Source organism: Chionomys nivalis, chromosome 18 (genome assembly GCF_950005125.1).
Source record: "Chionomys nivalis chromosome 18, mChiNiv1.1, whole genome shotgun sequence".
In the NCBI taxonomy this organism is placed as follows: Eukaryota; Metazoa; Chordata; class Mammalia; order Rodentia; family Cricetidae; genus Chionomys; species Chionomys nivalis.
In genome coordinates this window covers 36171281-36183431 of record NC_080103.1, presented here as the reverse complement: position 1 = coordinate 36183431, position 12151 = coordinate 36171281, and the positions used below count along the sequence as shown (strand labels likewise).

General features: G+C 35.5%; 1 protein-coding gene across 2 annotated transcripts in view; it reads right to left on the bottom strand.

Moving 5' to 3' along the window:
• Window positions 1-11531, bottom strand: part of Ndst4 (N-deacetylase and N-sulfotransferase 4) — a 270123-nt gene extending 258592 nt beyond the window's left edge. The window contains exon 1 of one of the 2 annotated variants that reach the window (XM_057793295.1): window positions 11112-11531. The gene's annotated coding sequence lies outside the window, so the exon portion shown is untranslated. The remainder of the gene's footprint in view (window positions 1-11111) is intronic. The other variant, XM_057793296.1, reaches the window with a different exon arrangement.
• Window positions 11532-12151: the final 620 nt, after the last annotated feature.

Here is a 12151-nt window from a genome sequence, read left to right as displayed (position 1 = left end):
TTTCCCTGATCGCTAAGGAAGTTGAGCATGACCTTAAGTGTCTTTTGGCCATTTGAACTTCTTCTGTTGAGAATTCTCTGTTCAGCTCATTGCCCCATTTTATAGTTGGGTTGATTAGCCTTTTACGGTCTAGTTTCTTGAGTTCTTTATATATTTTGGAGATCAGACCTTTCCTGAGTGAGGTAAGCCAGACCCAAAAAGAGGAACATGGGATGTACTCACTCATATTTGGTTTCTAGCCATAAATAAAGGACATTGAGCCTATAATTCGTGATCCTAGAGAAGCTAAATAAGAAGGTGAACCCAAAGAAAAACATATAGACATTCTCCTGGATATTAACCTTCATCAGGCGATGAAAGGAGACAGAGACAGAGTCCCACATTGGAGCACCAGACTACAACCCCAAGGTCCAAACCAGGAGCAGAAGGAGAGAGAGCACGAGCAAGGAACTCAGGGCCATGAGGGGTGCACCCACATACTGAGACAATGGGGATGTCCTTTCAGGAACTCACCAAGGCCAGCTGGACTGGGTCTGAAAAAGCATGAGATAATACCGGACTCACTGAACACAGCGGACAATGAGGACTGCTGAGAAGTCAAGAACAATGGCACTGGGTTTTGATCCTACTGCACATACTGGCTTTGTGGGAGCCTAGGCTGTTTGGATGTTCACCTTAAAAGACCTGGAAGGAGGTGGGAGGTCATTGGACTCCCCACAGGGCAGGGAACCCTGACTGCTCTTAGGGCTGATGAGAGAGGGGGAGTTGATTGGGAGAGGGACATGGGAGGCGGTGGCGGGGAAGAGACAGAAATCTTTAATAAATAAATTAATTAATTAAAAAAAAAGATAGAGATCAATGAAGCCAGAAGATAGAAACCTAATGACCTCTAAATGAAGAGTGAAAAGTTAGTTTGTAGTATTTAATGTAGGAATTTTATCTCAACCAATCACATAGATCTTTCTTAAATTGAAAATTCTAAAAAGTAACTGAATGTATTTTATTTGTTTTTTTTTTGTTAGATAATTTCCATGTGTTTCTACTGGTGTTACAATTGCATTTCCAAGTCACTATAAAACTATTTGAAATCTCCTACAAGCTTTATTTTAATAATTTTGTTTCTGAAGTTATGTATTACTTTATTGTTATAAATGAAGCTTGCCAGCATCAGAATTAACTAAAGATTGCTCGCTCTTAAAGTTAATTTCAACTATTACTTCTCCACCACTGACTTGTTATGTGAAGTCATCTAAAGTAATCAATAGAAAATTCCCAGCGAAAATGTAGATCAATCTGGGCAATATAACCACAGTCAGCTCTGCACTGCAGAGGAAGAGCTCATGCGCAAGCATTTCTTTTTGCATCATGATGTGGCATTATCAAGAAGGTGTTTGTGTAACATTCACTATTACTGAGTGAACAGATGGTAATTGAAAATAAATGCTAAATTAACACTCTTTATTTTGTATATAAGGAAAAACAAGTTCTAGTTAACGAAATAATTTTGTAATAACTTAAAGAATGAAAATGATTTGAGTACAATGTCTAGAAAAGTGATGTAACAAAGACAACATAATCCTGTCTTTTTCCCATTTGCTGTTATTTGTATCACTTCTCTGAACATCAATAAATATATTTTTTCACTGTCTGGTAATAAGCTTATTAAGAAATTTAGTAAAGTAGAAAATATTTTGTGCTAATATTTTTCTAACATTTTCCAACTGTGTCTTCCTTTGGCTTATTTAATTTGCTGTGAACCATCTGGATAATATTGTATCCAGAGAAGCCATGTTCCATTTCATTACATTAGTATTTTTGCTATTTTTCATACATTTCTCTATGTTTTATTTTATTTTATTTTAACTTTTTACATACTCCACAATGCAATGAGTTTGATCATCAATGGGAAGTAACATGGAAGGTAATATACAAAACTCTTCTCCAGCCCAAAGCTAATACAAGTTCCAACATTCGCAATTTAGAAAGAAAAAAATCTTCTATAAACCCATGAAAAGGGATTTAGAGTGATTTTCTTGATTCTGTTATTTAGAATACAGAAAAGACTAGAGGAAAGACTTTATAGGAAAAGATCTTCATCAACCCCATATCTGACAGAGGACTGACCTCCAAAATAAAGAAAGAACCTACAACACTTGATATCAGAAAAACAAATAATATAATTCAAAAATGGGGCACAGATCTAAACAGAGAATTCTCAACAGAAGAATCTTAAATAGCAGAGAAACACTTAAAGAAATGTTCAATATCCTTAACCATCAGGAAATGAAAATGAAAACAACTAATTTGGGCTAATAGGAGTCCACAGAGTCTGAACCAACAACCAGACAGCTTGCCTGAGACCCACGTAGGCGCTCTACATACTTGTGATAGTTGAGTAGATTGGTCTACTTGTGGAACACCTAACAGTGGGAGCAGGGCCTGTCCCTAATACTTTGGCTGGGTTTTGGGAACCTATTCCTCATAGTGGGTTGTCTTGCCAGACTTAATACAAGGGGAGGTGCTTAGTCTTACTGCAACTTAATATGCCATGATTTGTTGATACTCATTAGGGTCCTGCCCCTTTGTGAACAGGAACAGAGGAGGAGTGAATGGAGGGGTGGAAGGCAATGGGAGGAGAGAAGGCAGGGGAAACAGAATCAGGTTGTAAAATAAATTAGTTAACTAAATGTGTCAAAGGAAATACAATTCTACAAGTTGTCAGAGGCAATGCTTCTTGAACTGTTCCTAGATTAGTACCTGAAAACTGAAATCTAGCACTGTTTGTGAAGTTAATGGTGGATACCTTGAATGTGATAAGTACTGCACTAAAACCATCACAAAGAAAGTCTACTTAATACAAAAATGGAAAATTATGAAATGTAAAACATGATGTTCATCTTCAGATTATATTTGGCAACTAGGAGTTAAAGTGCCTTTGGGAGAATGAGATCAGTTTAAGAGACACAAATAGGTATGTGGTAAGTAAATATATAGTTAATCATTCTACTCCCAGTCCAGGTCAATAGGAGCAATATGCAATATAAACCTGCGAACTATATAAGTATGAGTAGTAAAGAAATGATGGCTAAGCAAGATGTCTTATGTTTTCTCTGAGTGACTGCAGCAATGTGAATAGAAACTTTAGAAATACTCTTTCCATTTCACACCTTAACCTACTGGAGAGATAGAAGACCAGACCACCTAAGAAACAATTCTTTTTGTTTCATTCTAACTGATTTCATTTTCAGAAGGTTCGCATGTCCTTCGATTTGCATGTTCATCCTCTACCCCGCTATGCCACAGAACCAAAAGAGATTAGTAGGTACTTTTTCTTAATTCTTTGCCTCATCTAAGATTTGTTTTCTTTATTCTGTATGTTTCATTGTTAATTTTCAAGGCCAAGATGAATTTATGTTAAATATTCATCAAAAAGTTTGAACCTTTTATTATATTATCAATATCCATACTGATGTAAACACAGTAGAGAGTACACTAAGTTGGCTTAGACCTTTATTTTGAAGGGAAGAGCGCTGGGACCACGTTGAAAAGAGCCAAACCCCATCACTCAAGGGTTACTTTAAAAAGGAATCTAAAGTTATACTATAGGTCAAAGCAAGATTACTGATGCCTGTAATTAAAACTTAATTCTACTAGTTTAAAATGTCTAAAGTTTCCAAATTTGCTAGTATTTTGAAATTTATTTTCATATTTGATTTTCCAGCAATTCTCAATGTAGGCATTATAACCCCATACACAGGACCTGAACTCCTGACACAGAAATGTTTTTATTAATCTGCTGAACATTTATTCCAAAGAAGGACTAACTAAACTTAAAACCAATATTGATTGACCCAAAATTTATTGTTTGGATGCCTTATGCTAGGTCATGACATTCATTTTTAAGCCTAACTTACGGCTTTCATGACTGTATGTCTTAATTAATAGAGCTTACATTACAGAATTATTCAAATAATTTCTATGAACAAATAAAATTTAGGATATTGTTTTATCAATGATTTTATTTGCATATCTTAGTTACTGAACTAACTCAAAAGATCAAAAACACTATGCTTAAATTAATAAAATAAGCCTTCCTATAGACATTATTTTCATCCCTTTGTATTTCAAAAGATACTATATATATAAATTTCCATGAAATTCTGCTATATTCAGTGCTGGATGGGGTTAGGTGGACAGAGTCCTTACTCACAAACTTTTTTATGTTAAAATCATAACATGAAAAGGAGTAAGAAAACTTATAAACAATCAAATATCTGTTACTTAAGGCAGAAGTTACTTTGCTCTAAGTGTCAAATGGGCAGATCAACCTGTGTTAGTTGATTTTACTGAGTGAAATAGCAACAATTTCTGGAAGGAATCACTTTTCTTGATACTATATAGAAACATCTACCCACTATCTTTCAATATTTGAGATTAATAGCATCCCAGAATCCAGCACTTATACCTCCAGAAAGAAATGCATTTATTCTGGTCCGTTATAGCACCCTTTCCTCAAGTATCACCATTTGACCAATTGCTTAGTGCATTGGGCTACCCTACCATGGGTTCTTTAAACGTTTTGTTATTCAAAACCATGTTCCCTCTCTACTTCTTTGAACATTCTCACCACCAAAAATCTCTAGTTAAATTGGAATTTAGGACTAACACAGGAATAGCAATTACACTGTGAGGCGATTGGTTCTGGGATAGAACTACATTGGGACAAAAGAGTGGTACCTAGGTCAGTATGGAAGAAAGGAATGCCAGAGAAGTCCATGAATGCCATAAGGCATTAGGAACCTGAGACTGACAGAAGGACCACATGATGTCAGATCTGTGCTAAGCAGGAGTATTGATCATTGTTTCCCTTGGTACCGACACTATGATTTCATTAATGCCCCCTAAAGCAGTGTTAGTGATATAGCAAATAGACTCTTATGCCACTATTGCCTGTTACTGAGCTTGAAGTACTTTGCAATTAGTGAAAGTAATACATATGTGTTTCCATATTCAGTAATTATACTCATCTTTCTGGACCATTCTTTAGGTCCACCACTCAGGTAACTGAATGGTATTTCTGGAATTCTGTTTCATTCTCCTACCAATTTGTAGAAATAATATGGGAAGTCAGCTCTTCTACTACTTAGGCTTCAACGGTACCATTAGCTTTTAAAATATACACATAGAAAAAATGGTCTAAGGTAATTAATATTGACATGAAAATTTTTTAAATTTTAATACAATCTTTTCTCATTTTACATACCAATCCCAGCTATCACTTCCTCCCTTATTCCAGCTTTTATTACCTCCCCCCACCTCACTCCCATCCACTGCTCAGAGAGGCATCCCATGGGAAGTAAACAAAGTCCAGTATTTGATATGAGTTTTTAAGTACTTAAAACTGAAAACGATAGAGGCAGGTAAAATAGAAAATTCTATTTTGTAAAATTACATGGGTTTCCTATTCTCCAAGAAGTAATACAAAGGGTGTGCTGTAGCCTAAACTCCTCCCCGCAGCTCCTCAGAACTGGGAAGGATAACCAATAGGCAGAGTCAAAATCTAGTGTTGTATCTTGTGTCTTATAAGAAATGGCTAGAACTAATGACATTCTCTTCTATGATAAAAAATATAATCATCCAGCACTCAGTTTGAAATGGATTGTCTGTGGGATGGTTTCTCAGAAGGGCATTCACTAACCTCTTCTACCCATGGCTTTCATGAAAACATTTGGTTCTCCACCTTCATTCACTCACCTTTAGAGAACTCATTGCCACTTCTCTATCTCCCACTAGAATTTAATCCTTATGATAATGGGTTTAGTACTTTAAATAGCATTTATCAGATAGTAAAGAAAGTGGTATTATATTGATTGTCATTATGAACATAAATGAACAAAAAGTCAAAACCTTAATTTTTCTCCATGGAAATGAGAACTATGACTAGATAGTGAAATGCTGAGTTCAACTTCAACTGGGCAACTTTTGCATCTTTTTGTGATTATTAACAACATGTTTTATTCTAAGTAAAGCTTCCTTACACAGAGATATAAATAGTCATATACTTTAAATGATTGAATAAATATAATTTGCACATGGATGTTTGTTTTTCTATAATTCACATAGATGTTTGTTTTTACTTTACGTTTTAGAATATGTGAACTCTTACTGGAGTGACATAAAATTTAGGGAAAGACAGTTTGAGAGCAGATCAAATTTAAATTCTGATTCTAATTATTCATCTGCACTTTAGAGTAATGAACGGAATTAGGACTTTTATATGCATTTGTTAGGAGCATATGCATCCCGCATCTGCTTCCTCTCCTTGTATTAGTCTTTAGTGTTGCTATATTTATTTTTGAGGTTTAAATGATTTTTTAATGTGGGCGTAAAGCACTATTCAGTGCATCAAGAACTCTTTAGAAAAGTCTGATGAAATATGACAAATTTCATGGATTAGCAATCTACAATTGAATTTCTGATTCAGAAATGGAGTCAAGCCAAACTATCGAAATGGTGTCCAATATCTATCTATCCCTCCCATAGTCTTCTCTTTTATTCATGGCGGTTGGTCTTTAGGATGCATGTGAATGTGACAATGTTTGTTATTGAATAAAAAACGATTAATAATAGCTTTTTAAACAACAATTATTATGATCATTTGCTTCTATTATTTTATTTTTAGCATTGTGGTGCATTTGGTGTGGGAAAATATGCTGTGGGAACATATGCACAGGGAACAGAGAACTGTATATAAAGAATTTAGAAAAGTAAACACAGCAGGAGAATAGATGTTAGCTATCTTGAGGGCTACTTTTCCGATTCTAGTTTCCCATTTTATCTTATTTTCCTTCTTGTTGCTTTAACCAACTTTCCCCTTGTGCTTCACTACTTACTCTGTGTTCATACCAGGTCTTTACTATATGTGCTGCCATGTTAAGCATGAGTGATTTGCTCGCCAGCTATGAAGAGAGCACTAAACCCGCCATGGCAAAGGTGAGTGGGGGTGTGCAGAGAGAAGAAGGACAAGCGTGAAACAGAGAAGGGAGAAAAGTGGGGACAGCAGAATCAATGCAAATGAAGGAGGATAAAGGGAAGAAAGACGAAGGGGAGTAAAGGCGGAAAAATGGTGGGAGGAAGGACAGTATCAGAAGCAGTGTGTACTTACGTTTACATTTTACATGAGCATGCTGAACCCGGTCTGTGGACTTTCAACTTCTGCGTGGTTATATTTGAAGATTATTAAATAATTTTAGGAGGACTAAAGGTAAATCAGTAACAGACCACTTACTTAGTATATACATGCAAAAAAGACCTGTGTTTGAGCCACAGCACTGGAAGAAGGAAATAAAATGATGGAAAATAAAAGCAAAAGCTGTTAAATATTAATGGTAAAAACTATGGATTTGGGTAATTCTAACTTAGCAACATGAGGTGTTTATGCTGTGTGACTATACCTGTAACTTTGATAGATTCTGCTTTCTTTATTGAACTTTTCAAACATTTCAAACAACTATTCTTATGAACAGTAAGGTAAGGTTTTGGAACAGAATTTTCAATTCCACCACCTAATAATGTTATTATCTATCTTATTTCCAAAAATAGCCTGAATACATCAAGGAATGTTCCCAAGCATGCGGGCAGAAGTCATTTTAACCTCTTGTGTTTTCACGGGCTCTTCCTTAGGTTCTAGTAATTAATAATAATCGTTCATGTACAGTTCTCAAAATAATATATGTAAGCCTCTTGACAATACTGTTAAAATACTATATATTTATATTAACTCAAATTCATTATTAATTTTGTCATCATAAAAGTTATTTTGTTATAACCTGAGTCATGACTGAATTAACTTCATATTAAGGAATATGGCATAGTATATGAGACAAAGGAAATACATATACCATGTAATATCTGTAGAACCTTTCATAGGTAGAAATGTAGAGGGAGTTAGTCTTTTCATCTCAAAACTAGTATTTGATACTTCCTGTGAGTTTGATATTATCAGGTGATTCAGGGTTTTAAAGAACACCTATTAATTCAATATTATTGTTTAAAGAAAATTTTAATGTGGTATCATCTTTTAGAATTCTGATAAATAAAGCCTGGCAGGTACTGTATGCATGTGAGTTCCAGTTTACATTAGTGTAAACTGTTCTGACTGCTGAAGCTTCAAGAAGACAAGTCAAAAGGAGAGTTCACTTAACACTCAGTCTAGCAGGAGAGCCGAAAGTTTCCTAAGTGTTAAGAGAAGGCTGCTGCCTGTTACATCGTGATGGCTGAAGGCAATAACATAATGTCTGGCACCTGACCCATTTCTCTCACTTTGTGGACTTAAAATAAACAACAGACAACATCTCCTTTTGCTAGTTATTTAGGATACACAATAAATGAGAGTTTACCTTTTCTTGTCTAGCTACAACACCAAGAAAGTTTTTGGTATCTCTACTTTTACTGGACTTTCTATAAGCTAGTTGCTTGAAAAAAAAAAAAAAAACACCTTTAAATTCTTTGTTTTCGCGCACATCAATATACAGCATTTTTGATCTCTCTGTCATTGCAAGCTAGTGCTTGGGTGAGGCATCTCATCACTTCTTTACTTGCCACTGCATATTGTGTTTTATGAGGTTTATGCTAGGCATAATATATATTATTTTGTATATTATATATGTAATTTCATATACATACATATATATGTGTGTGTGTATATATATATATATATATATATATATGATTTCATCCTAGCAACCTTTGACAAAAAAGAAACCTTTGTAAGTTTACAGTTTTTCTTTAGTCTGACAATATATTTACTCCTGAAACATTTCAGCTTGTACAGGTTAGGCTGAAGACATAATACATTATCAATAAATTTCAGTTCTGAAAAAAAATTAGCCTCTGGGTGCACTGCTCCTCTAACCTGGCTGACAGCCAAGGTTGATAATCCAGCTTTACTTTATAAGTTTCCCCAGCTGCTTTCCAAATCTGGAGAGGCAGCATCAGCCAGAACCTTGCAGTTTGAACACGGTGTGCTAAATGCTTCTCTGGTCCCCCTAAGTAGTTGCCACTAAATGAAGGAGAGTAGATGGTATTTCATTCTCACAGGCTGTTCCACTCAAAGAAAGTGGGAGGAGATCACAGATACATTAAACTTCTTGGCAACAACTCTTGTATGGATTAGAAATATTTATTTAGCATTTAAGAAACACTGGTTCTGGTGTTGCGCTTAATTAAAGATCTGTGGTATTTTTTCATATGACCATGACATGCCTTCTTGGGTGAAGAAAGAATAGATATCAGAGGTAGCAGTTTTCATGCCAGACAAAAATCTAAGACTTGTTTCTTCAGGTGAGTGTATATACATATATTACATGGGAACATGTGTTTCCATTTTGTTTTTCAAATATTGAGACAAAACTATGATCTACACATTTATATTCAGGTGAATTTCCCACTGGTTTGTTAAAAATAAGATATAATAAAATATTTTTCATTTATAAAATTTTCTTTTACTTAAGGTTTATGCATAAATTTTATCTGTATTTTCTCAACAAGGGTGACTTTCATGCTATAGTTTGAAAGTAGCACACATGGCAATTTTCTCATAAGGTTTTCCCCCAAATCTTCTCCTGCCCATAGAAGCTAAGCATCCTAAGGTTGCCTGACGATTCTCTACTGAACAATGGCAACAAACATAGTGAATTAAAATCTCTATTTCTGTGATGAAGTAAACATAACTGGCAAGGTTATTTTCTTTATTTAACATATATGTCTTAGGAGTACTGGTTAGACACTTAGAGCCTTATTATGGTCCGTGGTTTGTATTCTTGACTTATACTTGCTTCACGGAAACAAATAACACAAGGCATGTATTACCTATGTTTCTGAATACGGAATTGGCACAATTCTGGTAAAAAAAAAAGATTAAAATAGTTACTTTGATCTGAAATAAAACCATTAAGACAATTTAGGGGAAAGCCATTCCCACCTAGTTTGGGAGAAATTAAAGTAATTTTAGTAAATTCTGTCTTCATCTGTTTTCTCTTATACTAAAAATAAAGAATTTTAACTATGAAGTTGTCAAGAAAGTGGATAACGAAAGCCTGAATTATAGAAAGACGTCACTATCTTGGTACATAATTAACATTGCAACATCTATGGCAAGAAGCTAATGAACAGACTCCGAGAAAAGACACTGAAGGCATGCAGAGGAGAGTCTGAAAGAGAGACGGTGAAGTGATGAAACTTTCTTGAAGCTAATTAAGGTTCAGGACAGAGTCAACCGTAATAAACAACACATCACTTCTAAACGCTATTACAGAGACCAAAAACTGTATCCTGTTATAATTAGGACATTTTAAAAGGAAGTAAGTTTCTAATATTTTTAAACTTCACCTTCTTCTGACATACATAATGGAAGCACAAAAATCAACTTCAAACATCTCTGGTTTCCCACTTTTATTGTGACTTTGGAGGTGTGTGTGGGTACGAGCTGTTTGTTTTGCTCCTCACAATCTAGGAAACGAATATAGCATATATTAGTCTAAGAGGTTTTCATTTCTAGTAGGAGCTAGGGGACAACATATATTTCATTATAAACAGTTTCAAATGTGTATGCCAGATGTTTCTCTCAAGAACGCCATCAAGACAGAGAACACATAAAATCTCAGGTCATAAGAAGAGTTTTCATCTTAGAAAATTTGCATGCCATGTTCCCAATAATACTTCCTAGGTAACATTTAAAACACCAGCCACAATTACCACAAAGATTGAGTTTGCAAAATTGGTGATTTCAGTAGGACCAGGACTAACCTGTTATCAAGGGAGATGTTTTGGGTGCAAATGTTGGGGTGAGTGTCTAAAATTCATTTGCTGTTGCAGTTCCTTTTTTACAGCAGGACAGTCTGTTCTATTTACAGGGCAAATATAACTTCTATAAAACATACTGACAGGTATGTACACACATTCCAGAAAGGGAGATTGAATCTGGCTCTAAAAGTATCTGCTTCTATATAAATCTTTCACAAATAAAACTTCAGTGCGTTTCACTTGTTTATGAAGCTAAGCCACGCATACCCAGTCATTGTCAATTTCAACAAATTAGGGAAGTAACTTACCTAAAGAAGCATCTCATTATATTTTTTTCTTTTGCTAACTTGAATTTTTCCGGAGTTAGAAAATAAGATATCCAGAATTCAGGCTTACTTGACTCCAGGTTAATTAACGGAGCTTTCTGTTCATGCCATCTGCCTCTACAGGATTCCGGGAGCCCTTGTCAGCACCACTGCTGGTGTTTGAACTCTTCCAGCAGTCTTTTTATTTATACACACATTGTCCTTTTCAAAACAAGCAGCCAGCTGGAATGATTCAGACCTCTGTTCAGCACACCGTTAAAATGCAGCTTCCTTCTCGGACACGAGCGTTACACCAGGGAGCAGATTGGGTACAGCAAAAAGGCTATGAGAACTATTTAATCACCGGAATACCAGCTGCTCCTGTCTGCTTCTGCGACTGCCGCTGCACCTCTTGCTTAGCTGGAGTCGGTCTTTCCCTCCCTCGTCTTTTTCTCCTATCTCCCGAACTATGAAGGCAGCTCTGCCGGGTTATGATTGGTAGAAATAGCCAATTCCTTCAGCTAATCATCCTCAAGACTTTCAAGGACCTGAAGCTGTTGTGATGTCATCCACTCAGTGGGATGTTACACATGAACACATTCCAGCAGAAGCTAATTCAGCAACCGGCTGCCTTCCCCCTCACACAACACTGATTGATTGGATGTTCCTTGAGGATTTGTATAATCTTTCATTGTACAGTTGGAATGTTACATGCAAAATCTGAGCATAACATTCCACTATGCAGCTATGACGCTGTATCAACTGTTGTAGTGGGTTAATAAAAGTTCCTGATGGGGCTTTCTGCTGTGAATATGTCCCAGTCAAAGACTCAACTCCAAAGGGAGCAAAAATCCAGCAAAGAACAATAAAAAACTTGGAGAAATGCATGTAAGCTACCAAATCCTGATAGTTATCATATTATAACCATGTGTTATAAGTAAGAACTGATAGCAGGATTATGACTATATACTGTTAAGTAATTGAGGTAGAATCTGAATTACTATGAGAAGCTACATTTCAGTTTCTCAAACTTTAAAATTATC